Source organism: Felis catus, chromosome C2 (assembly GCF_018350175.1).
Source record: "Felis catus isolate Fca126 chromosome C2, F.catus_Fca126_mat1.0, whole genome shotgun sequence".
In the NCBI taxonomy this organism is placed as follows: Eukaryota; Metazoa; Chordata; class Mammalia; order Carnivora; family Felidae; genus Felis; species Felis catus.
In genome coordinates this window covers 6659892-6674918 of record NC_058376.1, presented here as the reverse complement: position 1 = coordinate 6674918, position 15027 = coordinate 6659892, and the positions used below count along the sequence as shown (strand labels likewise).

The following is a 15027-nucleotide window of genomic DNA, read 5'->3' as shown; positions in this document are numbered from 1 at the left end:
CACAAAGCACATTAACACTACTGTGCAACCATCCCCACCGTCTCCAGAAACTTTTCATCCTCCCAAATGGAAACTCTGTCCCCATGAAACACCCCCCATATCCCCCCACCCCCGCCAGCCCCTGAAGACCCCCCCATCCCACCCTTCATCTCTATCTATGGACACTTGGTTTGCTTACACCTGTTGATGACTGTGAATGATGCTGCCGTGGACAGTGGTTGACAAGAACCTGTCCACGAAGCTGCCGAGGACAATGGTGGACACGAACCCGTCCACGAAACTGCCGAGGACAATGGTGGACGGGAACCTGTCTACATCCCTGCCACTCCTCAGCACCCTCCCCCCACTGGTCCCGGCCCTGGAGACCTTCCTCATATTCACATGCACTTCTTTGACGTTGCTGATGCCTGGACATGTCACTCCCAGGTCTCAGTAATAGCAATGCTGATGTCATGCCTTCTCTCCAGCCCTCTGTACTCATCTGATCATGTGACTATTCTAGGAAAAGTTCCAGAACAAATCTCTGGAGAATGTCATGGGACCCTGGCAGGGAAAGGAATCTAAGTCACCTCTTTCTGAGCAAGTGCAGATGACACAATATCCACCCACCACTTAAATGTTCCAGAGAAGCCACTGTTCGTCTTTTTTTGTCAAACAATATTTGGGGGATCCGCCTTAGTCCCAAGTAGAGAGAATGACCTAGAATTTCCTGGATCCAAAATCAGACAACCTCCAAGTGGGGAGGCTCCATGCAAGCCTGGTTCACCAGAACACAAGGACAACCCTAGAGAGACTGTGGGTCTCAAGCTGGAACCCAGGACTCCTCTGACAGGGCGATTCACCTCCACCCCTGAGTGTGAGCAAGGATGGCTTATGTATGTGTTCCTGGAGCAGGGATTTCACCTGAAGATCTGAGGGCAGGGGTAGAAATGTGGAAGAGGGGACCAGAAAGTCAAGTGTTCAACTGGTGATTGATATATACATTTCAGAATCAAGCAGGCTGCCGTATAATGAGGTAGAATCCAAAAATGTCCACAAACGTGCAGAACATGAGAAAGAGTCTGTGTAAACACCCTCCAAGGCCAGCTCCATATTGGGACCACCGAGGTAGGTCTGTCCTGTCCCTTATTCCTTCCCCTGCCCTGGCCCTGGCCCCCCTGGAGAGGTGGGAGACACCGTGGGGGAGGGGCTTAAGGAAGGAGAAGTGGAGTAAAGACAGAAGCAGCCCCCTCCCCCAGTCCTCCTTTCCCAAGTCTGGGGACTCTGAGCAAAGTGGGGGGCTGAGCACACAGGCTGGACGTGTCGTAGCTAAGCTGAGACTCTTGAGGGGGATAGGAGCCCAGAGAATGTCTAATGATGTGAAAAGGCAGCCAGGACAGCCATGGGGCCTGCCCTGACTTCAAACAAGGTGGTGGGAAAGACGGGCTGGCACCACAGGGCGGAATGCGGAGAGGAATCGGGTTGTTGCCCACATAACCTGTGTGCCCTGCTCACATTAGCAGCTCCGACAGCTTCCAGGATTACCCTCCCTGGCTGGCGGGACAGATGACACGTTGTTCGGCCGAGGGATCAGGAGCCTCCGGGCTGATTGGTGTCTGATTCTAGGTAGCCGAGGGGGCTAAAAATCAGCCAACGCCAGCTTCAGTGACTGTCAAAGTTATCCTCACGTGACTGAAGTGCCCTGAGAGACGGGGTCTGGGGCACCCAGTTAAATCCCAATTTCAGATAAACAGTAATTGATTTTTTTAGTATGTCCTAAATATTGTAAAAGACATACTTATCCGAAAAACTTGGCCGTTATTTATCTGAAATTCAAACTTAACTTGGCATGATGTATTTTTTAACAGCAATACGTTTATTGAGATGTAATGTGTATGCCATATAATTCACCCACTTAATGTGTATGATTCAATGGCTTTTAGTATGTTCACAGAGTTGTGCAACCGGCACCATTGTCAATTTCAGAATGTTTCCATCAGCCCAGAAAGGAACCCCGGTCGGAAGTTTAGCAACAGGAACGAAGTGTGGGTTCCTTTAATCCTTGGTGGCTCACGGATGATCTTTTCTAGGAAGGTGCTCATTCTCTTCTTTGTTCTCAGATGGATTCACATCCCTTGACCTGAAGCACTCGGTGGGGGCTGCAGAGGTGAGGCCACCGAGCCCAGCCTCTGGTAGCACGTCCTGACTTCCCAAAGTTGGCATGGCCCAGGCCGGATCCAGTTTCCTGGCGAGGGTTCGATGAGTTGACCTACCTTCCTGTTCTGCTGCAAATTCACAGCTCTAAATCCTGAAACAGCCCCTGAAACTCGCAAATGTCCCTTCCTCTCAGAAGCAACCCCCCGGCCCTGCGTCTCTGATAGTTTCTCCACTTTAACACAGGCGCTTCTCCAAGCGGGCGGACACCAGAAGGCCCCCCTGTCTGTCCTTTGCTCTCTCTGACCTCTGAAGTTAGTCATTCCCCCTGTCCAGTACTAGCCGGTTCCCAGAAATCCCCTTTTGGTGTGCAGGCCATTGGCCAAACCACACGAGAATTTCGTGAGCACTGAGAGATGCTGGTCGGACTGTCTCTGCGAGGGGGACAGAGGCTGCTCAGCCCGGCCGCTGTCTGTGAGAAGACCCCTGCCCAGGAGCCCGTGCCCTCTCCCTGCCTGGCACTTTGCCTGAAAGTCAACCTGCTAACTTACTTTAAGGGTCAGACTCAACATGGCTCCTAACTTTCTCCTGAGCCCCTGAAGTCACTTCCCCAGGCTGGCTATGCCATCTCCCCACATGACTTACTCATTAGCGAGGGTGAATAATGCCTAAATGCAGTTCTGGACTTTCCCCACAAAGCCGTGCTAGGGGACACATGACCGGAGTAATCTCACCTGCGGAGCTGAAATTAGGCAAGCGCCCACAATGCCTTCAAGTGTCGTGATTCATACCTGGGAGTCATGACTGAACATCTCCGCCAAGGCCTGGCTAGACAACCTGGGTGGGGGGGGGGGGGGATGGTGGTGGTGGGGAGCCATCCACACACTTTCAAAGGGTTTGGGTTAACAGCGGCCTCAGTGTCTCTTAAATACCCCAAGGAGGAAGGCAAAAGAATCAAAAATGTCTCCACCTTCTCCATTCAAGACAGATTTTTTTTTCTACCTTCACAATGGAAAACGTACCATTAAACTCATTTTATTAACAATATTGATTATCCCAGTTAGACTTCAGCTTTGCCCTTACCAAATGCGTCAGCGTCCTTGCAGAAAACAGAACCAGGTGTGTGTGTGTGTGTGTGTGTGTGTGTGTGTGTGTGTGTGTGCGCTCGTGTGCATGTAGACAGAGATTGGTTGATGTCCAGGAAGTGGTTGTATGATTGTGGGTTCTGGCTGGACAACTCTGAAGTCCGTAGGGCAGGCTGGAAACGCTCGGGCAGAGTTCGCACTTCGGTCCACAGGTGGAATTTCTTCTTACTCGGGAAAGGCTCAGATATGCTCTATGGCCTTTTCACTGACTGGTGAGGCCCAACCAGATTACGGAGGATAATCTCCTTTACTGGAAGTCAGCTGGCTGTGGATGTTTAATCAACATCACATCTCCAAAATACCTCCACAGCCACACCTAGATTAGTGTTTAATTAAATAACCGTGTGCCAGAACCAGACTAGGCTGACACGTAAAAATCACCACTGAACCATAAAATGCCTTTCCGTCTTTGGGTGAGGTAACTGGTGAATAATCTGAGACACACACACACACGCACACACACACACGCACAGGGTAAGGAATCTGCTAGCTGACCCAAGGTCACATAGACACAAGCGGCTGAACTTGGGGGGCTCTCAGGAATTACAAGCCCAGGCTTTGGACTGAACTCACAGAGGACTCAGAACACATCCAAGGGTCCTCAGGCCAAGGCCAAGCCTCAGCATCCGTATGGCAAGGGTTCGACGGACCAGGGATCCAACCCACTTCTGATGCCCCTTCTCACCATCTTGCAAATTCTGATTATGTCTGCTACCTGCTTAAACATCCTCAGTGCTCTGCAGGACCCAGATTCCTTTGCATGAGGCAGGACACCATGAATGGCTTGGTCCTGGCCTGCCCTGCCAGCCTTTACTGCCACTGAAGTTGGCCCCCTTGCTTTAGGTGGTGATATGCCAGAGCGCGTGCGGGATCCTCACATTTCGGCTCTGCCGAGTCTCAGTGCCTTTGCACGTGCCACGGGTTTTCCCTGAATCCCCTTCTGGCTTGACGTCCTGAAGCTCCTACTTTCTCCTCAAAACCCATCTCATGCACCACTACACCTGAGAAGCTCCCAGACCCTCTCCTCCCTCCAAGCCTTTTCACCCAACGGGAGTCCCAAATGTAGATTAGGTGTCCCTCCTCCATGGCCTACCAGCACGTTCTGTATTCCTCCATCCGTTGTTCTTCTCAGAGTGATGTGACTATGCTGGCGGAGTCAACAAGCTGAGGTACTGACAAATGAAACTAGTGCCCTGCCTTTCGGTTTTTGAGGGCAGAAGCGGGCAAACCAGCCAACTGGGCAAATCTGGCTGACTACCTGTCTGTGCAAATAAAGGTTTATTGGAACACAGCTGTGTTCATTCATCTAAGTATTGTCCATGGCGGCTTTCATGCTATAATGGCAGAGTTGAGTAACTGTCCAGATGACCCACAAATCTTAAAATACCTGCTATTTGGCCCTTACAGGAGAAGTATGCTGATCGCTGCTATAGACTCACCAGCAAGAAGGCACTTTTCCTCCCGCCCTCCTCCACCTCCAGGAAGGCAGACATGCTCTGCAGCTCCAGAACTCCTTGAACCTAGGGGGTTAGCAATAGCTGTAGGGTTTTCAAGACTGCCAGAGAAGACGTCCCCCAACCCTGGCCTCTGTTAGGAGGAGGCTGCCGGAGAAGAAGAAATGCCGCGGGAAGAGTGTCAGATTGGGGAGCAAGCCCAAAGGCTCTCGACGTCTCTGTAAACAGGGCTTAAGTGCTTGCTCAGTCCTCATCGACTTGTTGCCCACAATAAAATTCCAAGGGAAAGACTCCACAGAATTACAGGATCTCTCTGAAGGACTTTGAGATTCTCAGAAATCTGATGCATGAACCAGAACATGTGACTATTTTGTGAAGCTTGAGGCTCTGGAAACGACATCAGGGACCCACTCTTCAAGGAAGAGATCGGTCCATGGAAGGTCGGGGGAGAAAGGGACAAATTCCTTCTTCCCCTCCCATCTTCAGATACCCACGTCTGTGGAGTGGGGGCCCCAGGCCCTGAAATTGACTGTATCTTTCTAGCCAGAGGCTTCACGAGCAGGTTGGTCACAAATCCAGCAACAGTAGCCAGGATCCGAAGAGCCATTCAGATGCCATTTCCCCCACTGTCAGGTGCTCTAAAGAACTTTAGATTCCTAAAGAACTTTAGTGATTTCAAGTCAGAGCAAGCACCTTAGGGGAAACTTTCATTTGGATGCTCCCTTGATATAATGTCAGCTGTTTGCCAATTTTCTGAGGTCCTAGTTGTGGGGCGGAGCCACGATCATGGCGGGCAGGTCTTAGAAAGAGAGGTCAGCCACCCCACGGGCTTGGAGATTCGTCAACCAATATTTCCGTTAAGAGACGGTCAGTGTCCATTTTGGTCTGCCCTTTTGGCGACTGGCAAGAAATATTTGTGTGCTCTGGTAGGGATCTTACTCATCTCCAATATCCACTTCCCTGGGAGGGGGCACAGCCCCTGTCTTCCAGCCAACCCAGGAGAATTTCCCCAGGATTTCAAATTCTTTGCAGAGCCGTGTGGCCATTTATCATGTTGCCACCAACGACTCTGAAGTTCCACACCAGGGAACCCGGCAGAATCACACGCTGCTCAGGAAAAGGAAAAAAAATATTCCACCTTCCCCCTCCCCCAAGGAAACCAGAAACTTCACTTGTTTTCCCAAGACACTCCTACCGGTGGTTTACAAGGGACCCGGAGAGATTTCTCATCAAAGGATTTGGGCGATGACAATTTCCAACATGATCGGAATTGTGACTGCAGAAATGACTGCTCGGCGGTTCAGAAGCGTTTTAATTGCCTTGGCTGATCTCTGCCCGTGCTTCCCGTAATATTAGTATTATTATTGGGGATTTTTCTCTTTTCTTTTTTTTTTAGAAAATATCTTAGTGTGTTTTCAACGTTGTCATGGAGAGTTGGCACCACGGAGGCTCATGTCCTCAAGACAAACACACCAAAAAAAAAAAAAAAAAAAAAAAACTTTGCAGGAGAAAAATAAAGGAAGACAAAAATATTATGATACGATCCATAAATCCATTTCTCTCTCTGGCACCCATTTGTATCCTCACCATCTGCCATCACCTACAAATTATTGGCTTTTATTACAATGTTATGATTATATATGAGAGCAAATACGAAACTTTAACAAATTAACAACGCATAATTACCACAACTGATACATGATTGAAAACCAGCTGCAAATAAAAGCTCGAGTGAGAAGCAAAAGGCATGGGAGAGCAGGTCCACACACAAGAGTTTGGAAACATCTCCACATTGAGACCCTTCCTCAGCTCAAAGGCACCGGTGATTCCCAGTATCAAGAGACATTCCAAAATTTCCAAGCAGTTCTACAGCAAGTGGGTACTGAGTAACCCACAGATTCACCGGGCAAGTACGTCGAGGTTCAGTAATGTTGGGTGCGAGGACAGAGCCTCTGCCTGTTCCACAAACGTATATACACACAAGACCCTTGACACTGTGTCTTTCAGCCATAAGGAATGTCTTTGGAGTCAGGTGAAAATCAGTGCATGATACGAAGGCACCGTGAGCCAAACTGTGCCACAAGGCCGTGCCACTGGAAGAAAATGTGATCTGTGTGTTGAGAGTCAGCCATGGAAATCGCTGGAATTACCACTGAGGAGGCATGAGAGAGCAAGGGCATCATTCCACAAACTATCTGTTCTTTCTAATGCAATGAAGCTTCAAGAGAAGACATCTAACAGAAGACGAAAGATCAGAATAGAAAAATCAGAGATTGGTTTTACTGAGCCCAGTGCACCTGAGCACTAATTTTGGGCTCTCCCTTCCCTACCTTTCCCCACACGCTTCAGTACATATTCAAGGCTCTCAATAACATGGATGGGAGGCCAGCATGCTCCTTCTGGCTCCTTCCCGCCTAGTCTGGAAACCTCTTTTGAGATTCTCTAATCTCTTCCCGTGATCGCCCACTAGATACTCCCTGCTCCTCTGTGCTCATGCCACAAAGGATACTTCAGGAGTGCAGCCTACCTCAGGGCCTTGGCCAGTCCCCACCAGGAGGGGATGCGCTCCTATCTCTTTGCCAAGTGTATCAGTTGCCCACTGCTGCTGTAACAAACAACCACACACATAGTGGCTTAAGACAACAAAAACGTATTAGCTTGTATTTCTGAAGTTCAGAAATCTAAAATCTAAACGGGGCGCAAATCAGTGGCCAGCAGGGCCGAATCTTTCTGGAAGCTGGAGAGCACAACTTGTTTCCTTGCCTTCCCCAGTTTCTAGAGGTGGCCTGCATCCCATGGCTCCCTCCTCCATCTCAAAGCCAGAAACGGAAGAATCAGGTCAACACTGCACGCCTAAGAACCATTTCTGGGTGGTCGGTGTTTTCATACGTGTGATGGTTTCCATTACGGTAGGGAGGGTTGAGAGTGGCTCTTGGTTTCTCGTTTGGGCAACTGAGAGGTATCTTTCCCTGAGACAGGGGGCAAAGCGGGAGAGGGGGGCTTCATGAGAGTAGGTCAAAGTAGGTACTTATTCATTTGTTGGGCAAGTATTCATTTACATAAGTAAATATTCATATGTTGGGAATCATAATGGATTGATAATAAATGAATATTCACTTATTCATTCCTTCCTTCCTACATACTACTTGAGGCTCCTCTGTGCCACGCAGTGTGCTCTAGGCACTGGGTCAACAGCAGTGAACAAGATCAGTAACATCTCTGCCCTGGGGCATCTCGGGTCTCCTGCCAGCACCCATGAAACCGGCAGCCTCAACTGTTACCTTGCACAGAGGGTAAAACCTAGGCCCCTTCACAGTTCTTGACAGTGTTTTTAACCGTGTTACTTAAAGAGTGCCTGGGTGGCTCAGTCGGTTGAGCGTCTGACTTCAGCTCAGGTCATGATCTCACTGTTCCCGAGTTCAAGCCCCACGTCAGGCTCTGTGCTGACAGGTCAGAGCCCGGAGCCTGCTTCCGATTCTGTGTCTCCTTCTCTCTCTGCCCCTCCCTCTTGCACTCTGTGTCTGTCTCTCAAAAATAAAATAAATAAACACATTAAAACATTTTTCAACTTTTTAAAAACAGTGTTATTTAAGACCTTTGTATAGAAAATTTTCATTTGGCCTATGGAACCTGACCAAACACCGAAGGAAACTTCATTAACAAGATACTAATTTTTCAAAAAACTTCTCACTGAGTCGGAAAGGAACTGAATCCCCAAGAAATATGGTAGATACTAATTTACTGACCTCTGATTCATAAAAATACTATCTTCCCATTCCTGGGAGGGTTCGATTTACCAATTTACAGGTTGGCCAAGGGGACAGAGACTGCCTTGGGTCCACAAGGGGTTCTCTGCCTCCTCAGCACGTAGCTGCACCACCTCTCCAGTCTCCCTTGCAGACAGGTGGACGTGTGATAGTTCTGCCCCATCGGACGTGGGCAGATTCTTATGCGCCACTTTCCTGGCTGGGCCCATAAGACTTCTGTGCGATGCTACACGCCCTCTCTTCCCACGTCTGCTGGCTGACCGGAAAGGATGTTAAGGCCCTCGAGAGTGGTGCAGCCAGAGGACAGAAAAGGTCTGGTTCCTGGAACAATGCTGTGGAGCAAACTTCCTCCCCCCGCCCCCCACCGCTGCCCCCAGATTTCTAGCACCAATTAGACTTTACAAGAGTAAGAAATAAATTCTATCGGGGCGCCTGGGTGGCGCAGTCGGTTAAGCGTCCGACTTCAGCCGGGTCACGATCTCGCGGTCCGGGAGTTCGAGCCCCGCGTCAGGCTCTGGGCTGATGGCTCAGAGCCTGGAGCCTGTTTCCGATTCTGTGTCTCCCTCTCTCTCTGCCCCTCCCCCGTTCATGCTCTGTCTCTCTCTGTCCCAAAAATAAATAAACGTTGAGAAATAAATTCTATTGTATTAAGCCACTAAAACATTGAGGTTATCTTTTACAGAGCTTAGCCTATGGTGACTGATTCAGACAGCTTCTGTATATGGATCTCAGGATTATTGCATGCGCGCACACACACACACACACACACACACACACATAAATAAGTGACACACAGCTGTGCAGAGAGAAATGCCAGGATGCAGCGACCCCCTGCCGTCTCGCTAAACCTTCTCCCCACCAATCTTGCAGGCTCCTCTAATTCAGAGAAATGTCCCAGATTCGTGTATTATATTTGCAACTGTTTTCAGCAAATGATGGAAGTTATAAAGTTATATAAATTACATGTGACCCCTTTTGCTTGTGGAAAAACACACAGAACGCTGCTTGGTTCAGAAGGAGACTCAGATTACCAACAGAGAAGACACCGGTTGTCCAGCCCTCCTGGTGACACTGAGAATTCAGGGTCCACAAGCTTTGCCTGGGGGGTTTATGCAACGGAGCCCCTGGCACTTTCTTTACTGATCAGATGGTCACCCTATCAGAAGCTGCTCCGAGAAACAGTCAGGGAGGGAGTGCAGCGGGCCCCCAGCTCCAAAGGAGAACGCTGAGCTGCTTTGGTGTTTGTTCAACTCACGCCCTCCAGTCAAAACTGTCTGAATCTGATACTCTTCATGGGGGCAAGAGGTTGACCAAACGCCTGGTCTTTACCAGACTCCCCTTTCTCCATTTCTGACCTGTAGCTATTCGGGGAACAGTTCTAAATGGGGACAGAGAAAGAGGTGATGTGGCAAATGTTCGTTGCACACACTCTACGTGGGGAGCCCACACTCAGCACTTAGCAGGGCACCAAACCACAGCCCCTGCCCATGTGTCTGGTGCCGGGACTGCGCTTTGCGCCTCTTAGACTCACAAGCGTCTCTCGCAGGCCCTCTCCTCGTCCACACCCCACAGTGCTGTGGGGCAGGAAGGCTTGCCGCCCACTGGTACAGATGAAGCAAGTGAGGTTCGGAAAAGCCCAAGGTTGCTGCTGAGATCAGCTTCTCATGGGTGGCAGGGCCAAGGCCTAAATGCACTTCCGCCCTCTGCCCGCATCACTACACAAATACAGAAACCTGGTTACGATCCATCGGGTTAAGCTCGGGCAGTAACAGAAAATACCTGGACTTTGAGAACCACATTCATTGTATCTCAACCACCCAGCAAAACCCAAGCTAGAGGCAATGCAGATATCACACACACACACACACACACACACACACACACACACACACCCTCATCCCCACCCTGTGAGCTTTCTGGAAACTTGCCCCCACAGGGTTAAGTCACTGGGTGACAGTTTCCTCCCAGAGGAGATGACCCGCAGGATGACCCAGATCTGCAATTACTTGTGACATGTAATAGACATTGTAATTGACGTCATAATTGACAAGCATGCTTCTGCAGGCAGACTTGCTGAAAGCCCTTGACAACGACCATGAGGGGGCATTTGCAGAGCCTGGCACCTTTCCTGCACTGGGGGCCCAGCCTCTGCTCATTCACCCCAGCGCAGAGCAGACTGTCGCACCTGTCTCCACCAGGGGTGCGGCGGGGGGGGGGGGGGGGGGGTGCTGGGGTCCAAGCCCAGAACCTTCCACCATGCCACCTGCCCCTCCAGGAAGCTCTCAAGGGACAGCCCATGGAGCCGTGGAGGGATGGAGCCACTGCACATCGCCTGGGCCCCGGGGGCCAACCCTTCCTCTATAGCCTCATCCAACTCTCTGCGTGGCCACCTGCCACCTGCCACCCACCCCAATCTGCAGCCCTGATCCCACATCCCACCAGGAAGGTGGAAGAACCTTTGATATTTTCGCACCAACAGCTGGCTTTTCCACACTGCGAAGCTCGTGGTCACTGTGCCCCCGTTGGAAACCCCACTTACAGACTGAATTAAAATGCATCTCTCCAGGAAGTGGGGACGGTCACCAGCTTTCAGAGTGCCAGAACCAGGCGGGGACGTCCTTGAGTAGAAGATGCATCTTCCGACCCGTCTGGGGGCTGCCACGGGTTCAGGCAGCAGGGGCCAAGGTACCATGTGGCAGAGTGGGTCACCGAGGCAGTTCAGCCGGTGCATGAGAGCAGGCAGGTGACGGAGGTCCTGGACAAGAGAAGGTGCTGCTGGTGTGAGTGCTGCTCAGACTCCCCAGACCAGGCATCCTATCTGACCTGGTGGACTTTCTTCTTCTTAATCCTGAGCTGACCTGAGCGAACGGCCTGACCCACAGAATGTGGTGAAAGTGACATCCTGGGACTTCTTGGGCTGGGTCCTAAGAGGCTTCTGTGAGCATGCTATCTCAGGAGGCCCAGGCCACCATATAGGAAGTCCAGCCAGCCTGAGCCCATGCTTCCGGCATCCACTGGAAGTCACCAGACATGGGAATGAAGTCCCCTTGAGTCCTCCAGACGGGCACACCCACCAGAATACCACAGAGGCACCTCGGTCCATGCCTCCTGAAACAGAGGAGTCACCCAGCCAAGCCCTGCCCAACCACAGGACATAAAATCATGTATGAGTTTATGATGGGTTTTATCTTTAAGAAATTGCACACTGCCCACTGAGAAGACCTAGAAATAATAATCAATCCAGTAGCACTGAGCATCCACAGTACCGTATTATGGTCTCTAAATACCATTTCCCAATTTAAAAGTCCCAGGGTGCCTGGGTGGCTCAGTTGGTTGAGTGACCAACTCTTGCTTTCAGCTCAGGTCATGATCTCATGGTTCGTGGGATCAAGCCCCATGTCAGGCTCTGAGCTTACAGCACAGAGCCCACTTAGGCTTCTCTCTCTCTTCCCTTCCCCTACTCGCACTCACTCTCTCTCCCTAAAATGAATAAATAAACTTAAAAAATAAAAGAAGTCCCAGGGCTACTCGGATGGATGGCTGATCCCAGGCCTGACCAGGAAATACACAAGATAAATCTAAAGTTCATCATCCATGGCTCGGAGCCTGGAGCCTGTTTCCGATTCTGTGTCTCCCTCTCTCTCTGCCCCTCCCCCGTTCATGCTCTGTCTCTCTCTGTCCCAAAAATAAATAAACGTTGAAAAAAAATAAATAAATAAAGTTCATCATCCAGAAAATAAGAAAGCTACCAGAAATTTCTAGGGATATAACAAAAGAAATCAGGAGTCGATCTAAATGGTATTGTTTGAGCATAAATAAAATAATAACTGTAATAGATTAAATCCCTGATATTATTTCATAATCATACTGAAAATCTCATTGGTCACAACTGGAAGATGGTATTGAACAGATCACTACTTTGAAAACTGATAAAGAAAAAGGATCTGGGGCGCCTGGGTGGCGCAGTTGGTTAAGCGTCCGACTTCAGCCAGGTCACGATCTCGCAATCCGTGAGATTGAGCCCCGCGTCAGGCTCTGGGCTGATGGCTCGGAGCCTGGAGCCTGTTTCCCATTCTGTGTCTCCCTCTCTCTCTGCCCCTCCCCCATTCATGCTCTGTCTCTCTCTGTCCCAAAAATAAATAAACGTTGAAAAAAAAAAAAAAAAGAAAAAGAAAAAGGATCTGGCATCGATTGTGCCTTGCCTCCACAAGACAAACTGCAGAGTAACAAAAGAATTGAGAAAAAGGATTCCAAGTAATAAACAGAAAAAAAAAACTGATCTCATGACACCATCTTGAAACTCCTAGTGAAATAATGGATCTAGGCAACAATAATCACAAGAGAAGAGAAAAGCTGGCATTAAGTACATCCCAGTGGAAGAACCAACAACATCTATGAAGTCGTCGTGACCCCTCCCCAAAACGAACTTGACTCTGACCAAACCTCTGCATCTAACCACTAATGGACAGGAAAAACAAGGGATGGAGAAACATTTGAGACAAAATCTTGGGGGTTCAAACAGCACTATCAGACTCTAGGAAAATACAGGGCAAATGTGTTGGTTTCTTCAATAAATAAATTACAAAAAATAAAATAAAATAAGGGACACATGACCGATCTCCATGAATTGACTTTGTTTGGTTCCCAGTTTGAATAAGTTGTCAAAAATAAAACAAAACTCACAAGACAATTGGGGAAGTGTAAACATTGGATCTTTAGTGATATTAAAAAATTATTGTTTTTAGGGGCACCTGGATGGCTCAGTCAATTAAGTGTCAGACATGTGATTTCAGCTCTGGTCATGATCTCATGGTTCATGAGTTCGAGCCCTGCCATCAGGCCCTACACTAACAGTGCAGGGCCCGCTTGGGATTGTCTCTCCCCCTATCGGTTCCTATCGGTCCTATCGGTTCCTCCCCTGCTTGGGCTCTCTCTCTCTCAACAATAAATAAATAAACTTTTAAAAATTATTGGTTTTAGATGAGTATATTGTGGTTTTATTAGAATTATTTATTTCTAAGTTCTTGTCCTGTCCTTATCTTTCAGATACATACTGAAATATTTAGAGATAAAATTATATGATTCCCAGAAAATGAATAATTCAAAATAATTTTGGATGGGGGAGGGGGTTAGAGGCTTTGGAATAAACAAGAACGGCCATATACTGAGAGTTGTCCATGCTTCAGGCTTATGAGAAGCCACTCTCTAACTTGGCATATGTTTTTACATTTCCATAATAAAAGTTTTTAAATCATGCTTACAAATAATTTTCAGTGACATGGCAAAATGCTAATGACACAACATGAAGTCGAAAAAAGGTCAGGAAAAAATTAATACGGTAAGATCCAAGCTATACAAATCAATATGCTCTCTACCAAAACGTTTACAGTGGCTGTGTTGGCTGGCGGGCTTGTCATTGTAAATTTCATTCCTTACTCTACACTCTAATTTTTCAGCTTCTCCCGGGGGCGTGGATAACTTAGATAATGAGGGAAAATGGGTTTTTAATTTTTTTTTTAATTTTTTAAAAATGTTTTTATTTATTCTTGACAGAGAGAAAAAGAGCATGAGTGGGGGAGGAGCAGAGAGAGAAGGATACAGAGAATCCGAAGCAGGCTCCAGACTCTGGGCTGTCAGCACAGAGCCCGATGCAGGGCTCGAACTCACAAACTGTGAGATCATGACCTGAGCCAAAGTCAGACGCTTAACCGACTGAGCCATCCAGGTGCTCAGGGTTTTTAATTTTTAAGGGTGGACGAAATAAGGGCCGTTTGAAGTAATGCTCTTGAGTCTTCAGCCACGTGTGTGGGCGCCATCCCCTCAGGAAGGGCTAGCGCATCCCATGGTGCATGTTAGCACTAAATATCCATGTCTGGTGGGCGATGGTGAGTGTGTTGGCATTTAACGTGAGGCGCCATGTTGTAGAACGCAGGATCTACTTATGACTCCAGAATTCCACCACATATTACCAAAGGAATAAGAGAAGCCAATCATTTCACTATCTGGCTACCTGGATGTCCCCCAAAGAACAGAGTCTAGTAAATAATTAGTATTAGGTAATCACTGATCTAGAAACTTCTGTCCCAGGGATGGCTTGTATATTTATACTCTTCTACCACTTTCTCCACAGAAAATCAGACCTCAAGCCCTGGCAGCATGGCTGGGCCATGCCTGGTGGTCTTGCCCCCCGCAGCTATTTCTTCAGAGATCCTGAGTTGTTCTGCCTCCTACAAGCAGGGAATTTGTTTCCCAGCAGAGTTTTTGTGCCAGTGCCTTCTTAGGAGACTTCTTTAAAGAAACGTATAAAAGGAACACTGATTAGAGATCAGAGCAAGGTGTATGTCACCCTCCAGCCTTGAAAGTTCCAGAAGGACTCAAAATGTTAATACAGCTACCAGCAGGCCCTCTCCACTCCCATGGAGTCATTTGTGTCCTGGGAGGATCGGGCTAAAAATTTTCCCCCATAATCTCTTAGATTGCTTTATGGTTTTGTTTCCTTTTATTTTTTCCTCTTTTTTTCTCTACACT

The 15027-nt window shown here is 48.5% G+C and overlaps 1 long non-coding RNA gene across 3 annotated transcripts in view; it reads right to left on the bottom strand.

The window, feature by feature from the left end:
- Window positions 1-11885, bottom strand: part of LOC109503303 — a 58522-nt gene extending 46637 nt beyond the window's left edge. For 2 of the 3 annotated variants that reach the window (XR_006584787.1, XR_006584786.1), the window contains exon 1: window positions 11039-11885. This is a non-coding gene — a long non-coding RNA (uncharacterized LOC109503303). The remainder of the gene's footprint in view (window positions 1-11038) is intronic. The other variant, XR_002162205.3, reaches the window with a different exon arrangement.
- Window positions 11886-15027: the final 3142 nt, after the last annotated feature.